General features: G+C 39.7%; 1 pseudogene; it reads right to left on the reverse strand.

Annotated features, from left to right (window-relative positions):
• Positions 1 to 11,563: 11,563 nt before the first annotated feature.
• Positions 11,564 to 12,565, reverse strand: LOC117710271 (olfactory receptor 1468-like; annotated as a pseudogene).
• Between the last annotated feature and the right edge of the window lie 1,041 nt (positions 12,566 to 13,606).

The raw sequence follows: 13,606 nt of genomic DNA on the forward strand, positions 1-13,606 counted from the left end.
TGGAAACTCATGTCCCTTTTTATTCAATATTTTATTTATTTACATTTCAGATGCCATTCCCCTTCCTCATCCCCCATTGACTCCCTATCCCATTTCTCCTCCCTTTTTGCCTTTCTACTATTTAAATTACATGCAAGTATTAAGGTCAGTTCTAGGTTGTGAAACTAGCAATACAATAGATGCAAATAGTCAAGAAAAAAGCAAGACAATATACCCAGATAGTCAAAGAACACACACAACAATAAACAGAGTCCCATGATCACTCCTGTGATCACTATTTCTAAGGGCTTATCAGGATGACCAAAATATATGAGCCTACTTTCATGATCTAGCTCAAAGTCATTTTCATGCCTGAAGCCTACTTCTTCTTCTAGCTTAAGGTTTAAATTTCTGCCTATAATTACTTCTTTGTTCTAGCCTAAGATTTAGATTCCCGCCTGAAATTTCTTCTTTGTTCTAGCCTAGGATTTAGATTTCTACCTAAAATTACTTCTTTGTTCCAGACTAATGTCAGACTGCCTGCAGTCCATTTCCTTGTCCTTGTCCTATGTCAGATTCCTTCCAAGCAGCCCATTTTCTGGTCCTTGGCCAATGTCAGATTCCTGCCAGGCAGCCCCAAAAGCTCTCCACATCTCCCCTTTTTATTGCATAAACCAGACTAAGCCTGTCTTAGGTCATTCTGACAAGAAAGTTTTCCTTTGGAATATGCATTATCATAAGCAGTGCACTTATGTCTTAGGTTGGTAAGGCTCTGTGCAGAATCTTACCTGTCCTTGGCTTGCCAGCCTGTTAAATTAATAACTCTGTCTTGAAGTCCATTTTCAGTCATGTAATTTGGCTGCCAGCCTGTTGATGTAGTTAGAGACAAGTTTAACATGATAGGCAGGAAAAAAGTATTCCCAGGACAAGAAGGGTTAGCATGATCAAGCTATATATGCCATTCCTGAGGTTTGACCAAAATGGAAATACTGATCTCGGGCCTTGGATAATTTTATCAGCATTATCTGCATCATCAAAGCTCAGCAGAGCAGCATTCTTTAAATTCATAATCTCACTATGCAAAGATAAAACACCCAGAGAAGTGTTAGAATTATGCCAAATACCCTACAGGTATCTTGAAACTTTTTTCTAATTATAATGACAATCATTATAAATTTTAGAAGTAACACTAATAATTGTTCTATTTGTTGAAATTAAAATAAACTATAAATTATTTCCTCTTTTCTTTACTTAACTCAAATGATCCCACAAACCTCCTTGGTTTTCTCAAATTTGTGCCATATTTTAATTCTTTTTTTTTTTGCCTTTTTTTGATCTTTTTGTTTGTTTTTTTATTAGATATTTTATTTACACTTCAGATGCCATCCCCTATCCCCATTCCCCCCCCTTAGAAAACCCCTATCCCATGCCCCCTTTTCCTTTTTGCATTTATACATTTTTTTTAAAATAATGTTAATCATAAGCATTATAAGTTTGGAAATGTTCAATCAGAGGTGTAACCCACTGACCAACCTAGATATAACAACTATCTTTGACTGGTGGAGATACATGAATATCTGCCTCCCTGTCTTCCCCCCTCTTACTCTCTTTCATCACCTAGCTTCTCCTATCCTTCTGCTCCTCTTCTTACTCCTTTTCTTCCTCTCAGTACTCCTCCTACCTTAGCTCCTCCTACACATCACCCTTCCTGTTAAAATGAAACTTTTCTCTCAAAATACAATTAGAACATAATTATGCCAATTTGTACCAGTGAGGTACAAGATAGTCCTAATACCCAGTCCATCATTTTGTTGACTAACCAGCACCTCTGTCATCTATCCTAACTAAAATATTTAGTTCTGAACCTGGCTTTAGAATGAATGTCAGCTGACGACCATCCACTCAAATATTTTCTCTTACAGTAAATAGTAGTTTTCAACCTCGTCAGAAATCCAGAATGACTTAGTTAACTATAATTGTGAGAAGCACAAAGCATAGCTTCTAAAACTTAGCCAATTTATAGAGACCTCTGAACACCTGAAAAGCCCCTATACTACCGAACGTTGGAGCATCAAATCTTCAGCCTTCTGGCCCAGAATCATCTGACAGACCTTGGTGATGCAGGATTATTAAGGACTGATTACTCTGTCTAGGCAGATATAATCAGTCGACTATTCTGCATGTGTGTCATTTTCTGGACAGCAATTTGTCTGTAGATGGAGAGAGGCAATTCTTGCCTAGTGGCTGTTACCACACAACTGGAGTAACTCATTTTCTTCTTAGAATCCACGACAGGAAGCTGTCAGGAGCAGACAGGTCTCTAATCAATATGAACATTAATATATAAATATTTGTAGCATCAGTTCTATGGACTTCTGATGTTTTGAAAACCAACTATCCATGTAAGGTAACCTGGACTGTTTTCTGTTAACTCCTCTCAGCTATTTCTAAATAATCTATGGAAAACACCCTAACAATAAACTCAAAAATATGAATTTGCTATAGTCCCTTAACTCATACGTTAACTGTCCCAAATCAGTTAAAAAAGGGCTGGGTCTAGGCATTGTATTCCTAAATGTGTTATACAGGCACAATGCCCATGAGTTTATCAATATTCATCTCATTTTTATATTAATAAGAGGCTTGTACCAATGAAAACCTTAAATTTGAGATCAAAGTAAATTTTGTACCATTTAAGAAATTATAACTTCATCTTGATAATAATTATACAGATTTCTACCAGTAGGTTATGGCTATGCAGTAAGTCCTAGCTAATCCCCCCTGTTCCAACAAAACCACTACTTGTCCCTAGAAAGACAGACCATTATTAACCACATTAGTCCCCAAGCTCAGGGAATAGGGGCGCTGACTCTTCTTTAACTTCTTCAAGCTGATTAAGGGTGTTGAGATTTTAGAAGAGGGGTTGGGGGGGAGAGTAAGTTGATAAGCCTCTGATGCTGTGTCTTCACTGAATCCAGATGGAATTCCAGGACATCAGAGGTTTGGGCAGGTCTGCTCAGTATGCTTGATGAGTAGATACACCAAGGCTGTGTATTCTGCAATATACAATTCTCAGAACAAGTTTTAGTATCAAGAAAAAAAAATTTCCCACCCCCAGGGGGCTGACATTTTTTTTTTTAAAGATGTTGGTTCTGAAGACTTTTTTTTCCCGCTTGTTAAAATTGGTTGTAGTATTTACGTTTCAGATTTTATCCTCTTACCCTACTTCCTCCCACCACCCAGGAACCTATCCCATCCCCCTCCTCATGCTTCTATGAGGCAGTGACCACACCTACCCCCTCACTATCCCCTCCCTGCCCTCACATCCCCCCCCACTGTGTGATCATTCATTCATTTTTCATTCATTTTTTTATGGGACCAAGAAACTCCTCTCCCACCTATGTCTGACAGGGCCATCCTCCCCTACATATACCTCTGGAGTCTTGGGTCCCTCCCTATGTGTTCCCAGGCTGATGGTTTAGACCCTGGGGGGCTCTAGTTGTTTGGTATTGTTGCTTTCCACATGGGGTCAATAACCCTTTCTGCTCCTTCAGTCCTCTCACTAAGTTCTCCATTGGGAAACCCCTGATCATATCAGTGGTTAATTGTGAACATTGTCCTCTGAGTGTTTTAGTCTTTGGCTGACCTCTAAGGAGACAGCTATATCATGTTCCTCACATTATGCACTTCCAGCCATCCACAACAGTGTTTAGATTAGGTGGCTGTACATGGGGTGAATACCCAGGTGGAAAGGTCTCCTGATGGCCCCTCCTTCAGTTTCTGTTCCATGTTTTGTTTCCCTATTTGGTCCCTTGAGCATTTTTATTTCTCGTTCTAAGTAGAACTGAGGCATCCCCTCTTGGTCGTCCTTCTTCATGAGCTTCATGTGGTCTGTGGGTTGAGTCTTCGCTAATCCAAGCTTTTGGGCTAACATCCATGGAGATATGTTTGTGTAACTATCTTCTTTTGGGATTTTTGGAAGATTACTTTCTTGCTTTTTCTAGGTTGTAGTTTCCCTCCTTGTGTTGGAGTTTTCCACCAATTATTCTTTGAAGTGCTGGATTTGTGTTGAGATACTGTGTAAATTTGGATTTGTCATGGAATATTTTGGTTTCTCCATCAATAATGATTGACAGTTTTGCTGGGTATAGTAGTCTGGGCTGGCATTTGTGTTCTCTTAAGGTCTGTATGATATCGGTCCAGGATCTTCTGGCTTTTATGGTCTCTGGTGAGAAGTCTGGTGTAATTCTTATAGGTCTGCCTTTATATGTTACTTTGCCTTTTTCCCTTACTGCTTTTAGTATTTTTTCTTTGTTTTGTACATTTGATGTTTTGACTGTTACATGGTGGGAAGTATTTCTTTTCTGGTCTAAACTATTTGGAGTTCTGTAAGCTTCTTGTATATTTATGGACATCTCTTTCTTTAGGTTAGGGAAGTTTTCCTCTATAATTTTGTTGAGGATATTTACTGGTCCTTTTAGTTGGGAGTCTTCCCCCTCATCTATACCTATTATTCTTAGGTTTGGCCTTCTCATTGTGTCTTGGATTTCTTGTATATTTTGGGTTAGTAGCTTTTTGTATTTTGCATTTTCTTTGACAGTTGTGTCAATGTTTTCCATGGTATCTTTTGCACATGAGATTCTCTCTTCCATCTCTTGTATTCTGTTGGTGATACTTGTGTCTATGACTCCTGATCGTTTTTCTTAGGTTTTCTATCTCCAGGGTATTGTCCCTTTGTGATTTCTTTATTGTTTCTACTTCCATTTTTAGATCCTGCATGGTTCTGTTTAATTCCTTTTCCCGTTTGGTTGCATTTTCTTGAAATTCCTTAAGGGATTTTTGTGTTTCCTCTTTAAGGGTTTCTATCTGTCTACCAGTGCTCTCCTTAAGTTCTTTGAGAGTGTTATTTATGTCTTTCTTAAAGCCCTCTATCATCATCATGAGAAGTGATTTTAATTCTGATTCCTGCTTTTCTGGTGTGATGGGGTGTTCAGGGCTTGCTATGATGGGGGAGCTGGGTTCTGATGATGCCATGTAACTTTGGTTTCTGTTGCTTACATTCTTGCTCTTGCCTTTTGCCATCTGGTTAACTCTAGTGCTGCCTGTACTTGCTGTCTCTGACTGAAGCCTGTCTTTCTAGTTATCTAGCTTGTGTCTGATCTCCTAGGGGTCCAGATGTCTCTGTAATCTTTTCCAGCTGCACTGATTACAGTGGTACCTCTAGGATGCCTCAGGATATGGTGCCTCCAAGGTAGTAGTCCAGCTAGGTGTCTGCTGCTCTGGGTGCAGTGTCTCCTCTAGAATATCTCAGGATATGTTGTCTGAAGCTCTGAGTTCATTTGTTCCTCTGTGGATCTGGATTGAGTGGACCTTCCAGTATGTCTCAGGTGGAATCCGGGGTCCACACAACAGCAGACCTGGCAGACGTGTAATCTAGGCCTCAGATCTGAGAACTAGTTTCTAAGACACTGTCCAAGTTAGAGTGCCTGGGATCCCTGCTTCCTCTGGGTTCTTGGAGGTTGGGGACAGAGCTGCCACCCAAGATCTGCTCAGTGCTCTGGCCCAGACCGGAAGGAACCAGTGTTCCGGGCCAGGAGTGACTTCCTGGGTCCTTTTGGTTCCCAGTTGCTCCCTGTTTAGGGCGGTCCTGCTGTCTGCTTACCTAGGATAGTGCCTGAGTTCGAGTGCCTGGGATCCCTGCTTCCTCTGGGTTCTTGGATGTTGGGGGCAGAGCTGCCTCCCAAGATCTGCTTAGTGCTCTGGCCCAGACCGGAAGGAACCAGTGTTCTAGGCCGGGAGTGACTTCCTGGGTCCTTTTGGTTCCCAGTTACTCCCTGTTTAGGGCGGGCCCTGCTGTCTGCTTACCTAAGATACTGCCTGAGTTCGAGCGCCTGGGATCCCTGCTTCCTCTGGGTTCTTGGATGTTGGGGGCAGAGCTGCCACCCAAGATCTGCTCAGTGTTCTCATATTTTAATTCTTAAATATGTATTATACATATACATTACTAAATAAATAAATATAACCTGGTAAGTCCATATATTCTTATGTTTAGTATTTGAGGCCTGACAATCTGATTTTGAATAATAAATTGGAGGCATATTTCCTGGGGAAGACTATTTCACCGACTCTCAATATTCTTTACCTGCCTACAGTTCTTTATACAGCATTGAGGCTCCATGGGTCTTTCCCCTTCCATGTTTACATGTCTGTTGTACTTGTTTGGCCCATGTTTATAAGACTATATGGGTATGGCTTCTCTGATATTTAATAAAAGACACAATCTCTCTTCCTGTTCCTTTGGATCTTATATTTTTTCTATCCTTTTTTTCATGATTACACTAAGCCTTAACTACAGGAGTGTTGCTAATGTATCAGCTTGGACTGAGAAGCAAAGGATCAGTTGTTGTGTGAACTTTCCTTGATTATGGTTTTCTGTAATGATCTCATATCTTTAAGAAGAATTAAGAATCAGAAAGAGGAACTAGAAATCAGATAAGTCTTTAAACTCTCCAAGCCCGAGCCCAGTGCTATACTTCATCTGTCAAGATTGCTCCTTCCAAACAATGCCACCAACTGGGTACCAAGTGTTCACATTTCTGAGCCATCAGGGGACATTTTTATTAAAATAACCATACTCAATTCCTCTGCCATCATAGGTTCATGGCCATACCATAAAGCACAGCATACTTAATCCAATGGTCCAATGGTCTTTCACAGTCTCAACACAGTTTAAAAGTCGATAGTCTTTTCTGAGACTCAAAGGAATCTCTTAACTGTAGCCTCCTATAAACTAAAATAAAAAATTACATAATTCTAAGATATAATATAGCAAAATATTCATCAACATTCAAAGGAGAGGAGTGAGGGCATAGTAAAGAAACAATAGATCTTAGATCTAGATAACACCAAACTCTAGAAGGTCATCTGTAAATTCTACAACTAAATTTCTGGTGTCTAGAATTTTATGTTCAAATGGTTTGGGAGGAGATGGGGATGATATACAGAGGGTCAGGAAATTGAACAGGGTTATGTAGAAATGGGGGATGAGGAACTGGTATAACCACTAGAAAGTCCCAGATGCCAGGAAAGTAAGAAGCTCCCAGGACCCAATGGGGATGGGTGAAATACCCAAAAAGGGGAAGGAGAACCTGTAGAGACCACATCCAGAAGTTATGTAAGGCCGCTGGTTAAGGTATGGAGTCACCCACTCATCTCCAAATTTGTAACCCATAATTGTTTCTGTCTAAAGAAAATACAGGGAAAAAGTGTGGAGCAAAGACAGAAGGAAAGGCCATCCAGAGACTGTACCACCTGGGGAATTCATCTCATATACAGATATCAAGTCCAGACACTATTGATAATGCTAAGAAATGCTTGCTGACAGGAGCCTGACATATCTGTCTCCTGAGAGGCTCTGTCAGAGCCTGACAAATACAGATGTGGATACTTGCAAGCCAACCATTTTACTTAGCATGGGGACCCCATTGGAGGAGTTAGGAAAAGGACTGAAGGAGCTGAAGGGGTTAGCAATCCCATAAAAAGAACAACAATATCAACCAATCAGACTCCCAAGAGCTCCCAGGGACTACACCACCAACCAAAGAGTACACACGGAGGGACCCATGGCTCCAGCTGGATATGTAGCAGAAGATGGTCTTATCTTTCATTAATGGAAGGGGAGGCCCTTGGTCCTGTGAAGGCTTAATGCCACAGTATAGGAGAATGCCAGGGAGGTGAGGTGGTAATGGGTGAGTGGGTTGGGGAGCTCTTTTATAGAAGCAGGGACAGGGGGATGGGATAGGGGGTTTGTGGAGGGGATATCATGAAAGGGGATGACATTTGAAATGTAAATAAATAAAATACCCAATTAAAATATCATAAAAATTAGTTTAGATGGCTCTATCTCTCCAGGTTTTATGCTTGTAGTGTACAGCTCTCATTTAGGCTGTTTCTAGTCATTATATTATGCTATCATTAGCCAATGTCCTATAGTTCTGGCATCTTCAAAATGTAGTGTCTTTGCTGAAACCCAGGATTCTGTTTCACTGCAAACAGTCTCTTGCACTCTCAGACACTACATTTAATTTGCTGCCTATCCTTGGTGGCACTCTGAAACCATGGATGGATTATCTGTGAATACTTCAAACTCAAATCTTCCATGTTTGTAATGACAGCACTATGTAGCTGGGACTGCCAACTTCAACTATCAGGTTGGGATAGAGTCTGGCCTCTTTAAATTACCCTTATAAAGTCTTTTAAAAGTTGGAAGTTTAGCTGGGCTAGGTCTTGCCATAGTATCACTCTTACACTTGTTCTGCAGAGAAGGCCTCTTTTTTTAAAATTAGTTTTTTTATTGGATATTTTATTTACATTTAGATGTTATCTTCTTTCACCATTTTCTCCCCACCAAGAAACACGTTATTCCATTCCCACTCCTCCTGCTTCTATGAGGATGTGCCCCCACCCACCCACTCACCCACCTATTCCTACCTCCCTGCCCTCGAATTCCTCCATATCGGGAAATCCAGCCTTCAGGGAACCAAGGACCTCCCCTTCCACCTATGCCTGACAAGGCCATCCTCCCCTACATATACTACTGGAGCCATAGGGCCCTCCCTATGTGCTCCCAGGCTGGCAGTTTAGACCCTGGGAGCTCTGGTTGGTTGGAATTGTTGCTCTTCCCATGTGTCTGCAAGCCCCTTCAGCTCCTTCAGTCTTCTCTCTCACTCCTCCATTGGGAACCCCATGATCAGCTCAATGGTTAGCTGTGAGCACCCACCTCTCTATATATAAGGCTCTGGCAGACCTCTAAGGAGATAGCTATGTCAGGCTCCTGTCAGCAGGCACTTCCTGGCATCTACATCAGAGTCTGCCTTTGGTGACTGCACATCTCTGGATGGCCCCTTCTTCAGTTTCTGTCCCAGACTTTGTCTCCATATTTGCTCCCATGCTTATTTTGTTACTTCTTCTAAGAAGGACCAAAGCACCCACACTTTGATCTTCCTTCTTCATGAGCTTCCTGTGGTCTTTGAGTTGCATCTTGAACATTGTGAGCCTTTGGGCTAATATTCACTTTGGGCACATGGGAAAAGTTCCTGAACAGAAGACCAATGTCTCATGCTGTAAGATCAAGATGAGACGGCCTCTTCTTTACTGTGTTAGTAATTTCTTTAACAACTATAGCATCTTTTCCAGCACATGACTTGGCTGTAATATTAAGCTTCCTAAGGCTTCTTTTCACTCCAAGCTAAACATTTTTGTTTCCTTTTGCCCACATTGCTCTTTTTCATATAGACCCTACATAAGTGTTATTGATAATAATCATTCCACAAACTCAAAATCGTGCATTTAAAAATATTTTCTGTGAAAGAAATAGTCTATCAATTTAAATAATACCCTCAGCCAAGTTCCCAGGGCAAGGGTCAAAGTCAACCAAATCCTCTGCTAAAACATCATACAATTGGCCCTTAGACCAGATTTTAATATTGTTTCCTTCTGAAATGCATTGAGCTGTGGATTCATAGTATGCATTGTTCTCAGAGTTATTGTCTTCCAGGGTCCTACTAGAATCTTCCTTTAAGCTCTAGTTACAGCTTTCAACCACTATTCTAGTCTAAAGATACAAACTCTTCCACATTCCTAAAAAAATAACAAAACCAACCAACAACTAATCAATGAATCAATCAATGAATCAATCAATCAAAATCAACCTGGTCTGGTTCTTCAACACAATACTTCACTCTCTTATCCAACTTACTTATTAGTTACTTTTCTGTTGTTCTGATAATGTACCATGTTTGAGGCAAAGTGCCAAAAGAAGTTTATCTATGTACAGTTGTTGTTCAGGTAACTGGATAGGAAGTGACATTATAAATTGATACAGGTAATAAAAGACAAAGGTCAAACTTGGGAAGCACATAAAGAGTTCAATGTTCCTCACTGCATTTAATTGACATTGGACTCTACATGCAGCTGTCTTCTGGGTAGCTGAGAAGAACAGGAGGGATCTCTGGAGGGAGCTCAAGGATGTTCATGGATATGTAGGGCCTACCAGAAAAATAAGATGTTTAAATGGGGTAGGTCTGGCTTTTATAAGAAGAGGCAGCAGAAGAAATGAATCAAGCATATATGGAAGCCTGATCCATGCCATTCTAATGCTAAGGGTTTAAAAAGGATAGTGGATATTTTAGGAATAGGAGAAAATAAAAAGAAACTGTATAATAACATAGCTTTGCCTCATACATGGGTTCAAATCTTTACACTGTGTGATATGGGAAGCCGTTGGGTTCCCCTTTCCAGCCACAAAACAAATAAGGTCACCTTCTCTACTTGCCTTTTATAAAGAATAAAATCCCCCAATTTAAAAATGTACAAATGAACACAAGACTAGAATCCTTAAAAACTGCACTATTCACCTCTCTATTCTTGCCTCACTACTGGAGAAAAATTATAGCCTATGAGCATAGGATTATTCCCAGGGATATAAAAAATATAATGCTTTAGTGACAGTGTTATAAAAATTGATTTGGGTCAAGGTCTTCTCTGAAAAGATTATATAGACATGAAAATGAATTAGGATGAAGAGAACACTTAGATAGAAACTTGAATGCAATTTTCTATTGGATGCTATATGTAGTAGACATTACCATGTATCTGGGAGGCTGAGATTTTGTGTGTTGCTGAATATTGAAATCAGGTTATGGAGCCTATAAAAAATGTTGCCACAGACAATGCAAAGTTCTGAACACAATGATAAGACCCCAGGATACATTTTAATGATGTATGGAATGGAGATGTCATTTAGAAAAATATAGCAAAAGATTTCTTGTTGTCAGACTTTTTGCTACCTTATGGGCTTTTATTTCTGCTACCTTTCTCTGTCCTTATCCCTTCTAACCCTGCAAAACTAAGTAGGAGAGAAATAAGGCTAAAGGGGAAATAGGGTATTAAATTTGTTAGACTACTTCCTGCTGATTAGGGGCATCAGCAGGGACAATTTTGATATTCATTATAGTATATGTACAATCATCAACCAGAAAGTGCAACATTAGCAATCAGGAATAGCTGAAACAGTATCAGTATCAGTATCGGTATCAGTATCAGTATCAGTATCAGTATCAGTATCAGTATCAGTATCAGTAACAATATCAGTAGCAGCAGCAGCAGCAGCAGTAGTAGTAGCAAGAGCTGCCCCAGTGACTAACTCCTCTTGGGGCTCTCACATTTTTATATACTGCAAGAGACCACAGAATTCCAAATGTCATTCCTTTGAAGAAACTATCTACAGATAGCAAAATCACACTTCTGCTAGAGCAAGAGGTAATTTATAGTCCGCAGCTGTGGACAATATAAAGCATCCCCATATTTCCCACCTAGGATTAGAATAAAAATATATTACTATAATATTTGTATGTTCTTAAAGAAACTAAAATTCTCACTACAAGTTCTTAATAAATAGTTTTCTAGAATGAAATGAGCATGAAAGCAGAGTGGGATCCCTAGTTAATCCACATTTTACACATAAAATAATTATATAGAATATTCATTTAATAGAATAGTCTAAAAAGAAAAAGGTCAGGAAGTGCTAGTAACTATTTAAATATATCCACTTGATTATGTTATAAAGAATATCAGAAATATAGTTATCATAGTCAGAGGAGAGTTTTCTTTTGAAATAATCTTTTAGGGCTTCCTTTATGTCTCTATTCCTCAGGCTGTAGATGAAGGGGTTCAACATGGGAGTCACCACTGTGTACATCATGGACATGACAGTCTCCTTCACAGTAGAGTTATTAGCAGAAGGTCATAAATAGAGGCCAATAATTGTGCCATAGAACAGTGACACCACAGACAAGTGAGAACCACAAGTGGAGAAGACCTTGTGGATGCCTCGAGTTGAAGGGACCTTGAGGATGGACGAGATGATGCGTGCATAAGACACTATGATGAGTAGAAATGGAAGTATAACAACAAGCCCTCCTATGATCAATATCACCAACTCGTTAATATGAATATCAGAGCAGGCCAGCTTCAGGAGAGCAAGCAGATCACAGAAAAAATGGGGGATCACATTGTTTTCACAGAAAGACAACCTAGTTAAGAGCAAAGTGTGCAACATGGCGTACAAGGTTGTCAGCACCCAGGACAGCAGCACCAGACTCAGACAGAGCTTGGGGCTCATGATACTGGCATAATGAAGGGGGAAGTAGATGGCCACATAGCGGTCATAGGCCATGGCAACAAGTAGGAAGTCCTCAAGGGCTACAAAAATTAGAAAAAAGTACACTTGTGTCAGGCATCCTGCATAGGGAATGGATGGAACTTGGCTCTGCATGTTCAGCAGCAACTTGGGCATTGTGACAGAGGAAAAGCAGAGGTCAGAGAAGGACAAGTTGCTGAGAAACAAGTACATGGGTGTGTGGAGATGGGAGTCCAGATGAATGAGGAGGATGATGATGAGGTTCCCCAGGACAGTGGTGAGGTACATAGCCAGGAACAGGGCATAGAACAGGTGCTGGTGCTCTTGGGGGATGGGCAGGCCCAGGAGGAGGAACTGAGAGATGACAGTCTGGTTGATTCCAGGCATGGTCTATCTTCCTGTAATATCTGTGAGGGTAATAGTAGGTTACTTGTAAATATAAAATACAAATTAACATATATGTTAGACAAGTGCTTTATAATAATCTCATAGTCATCACATTATAATTCAAACAACTAGAATTTCTATAGCTGTAAATAAGTTATTTCTTTTGTTTCTTTTGCATATTTCATCATTCCATCCTTTAAGTTCTATTCTTATCTGACATAAAAAATGTGTTTGGTTTTCTCTTACTTACCAGTTGGTTATGTGGTGTCAGAGATTTTGAATTTCATTTAGCTCTGTCAGTTTCTTGTTGGCCTCAGTGAAGACTGTTTTGTTTTATGATTATATGTCTACAGATATGAAAACTTCATGTAATTGAATGGCTTAGCTTACAACTTAAGACTCGGGTTGAATTTCTATCTTATCCCAGAGAATTCTTATTTCCAAGTATGGATGATTTTTTTCTCTAGAATGGACAGCAGATGTTGTAAACACAACAGATTTATAATAAAACTCCCACTTTCAGGCTCTTCTTCCTCTTTTTTATCCTCTTTCACTTTCTATTCAAAGAAATTTGTGATCAAAGCTGAAGTCTGATAGTTGTATTTCATTCATTAATTTCTTTCACTATTCATATCCCATTAATAAATATTATAGTTCCTGAAGTTCATATTTTATTTATTTCATCTTTATCCTAACCATTACTAACATAGACAAAAGTATTATCTCACATGAACTATTGAAACTACCACACAAATATCCTCCATGATCTGAACCTCCATACTTTTCTCAAACAGCTTCATTTTCTCTTTACATGTAAAGTGAAAAATCCAATCATCCTTCTATGATAATGAATTTTTTGGTGTCTCAGTGCTTGGATGATAAAATATAAATTTCCTTCAGGGGCTCACTCGACATTGATATGTCATGTTTCTCTACATCCACAGTCACATTTGATCATACAAATACTCTGTATTCTATTCTCAGCTATGCTGGACTTCATTCAGATTTTTGAGTAATCTGCCTTTCACACTTGATGTTGCA

Source organism: Arvicanthis niloticus, chromosome 6 (genome assembly GCF_011762505.2).
Source record: "Arvicanthis niloticus isolate mArvNil1 chromosome 6, mArvNil1.pat.X, whole genome shotgun sequence".
In the NCBI taxonomy this organism is placed as follows: Eukaryota; Metazoa; Chordata; class Mammalia; order Rodentia; family Muridae; genus Arvicanthis; species Arvicanthis niloticus.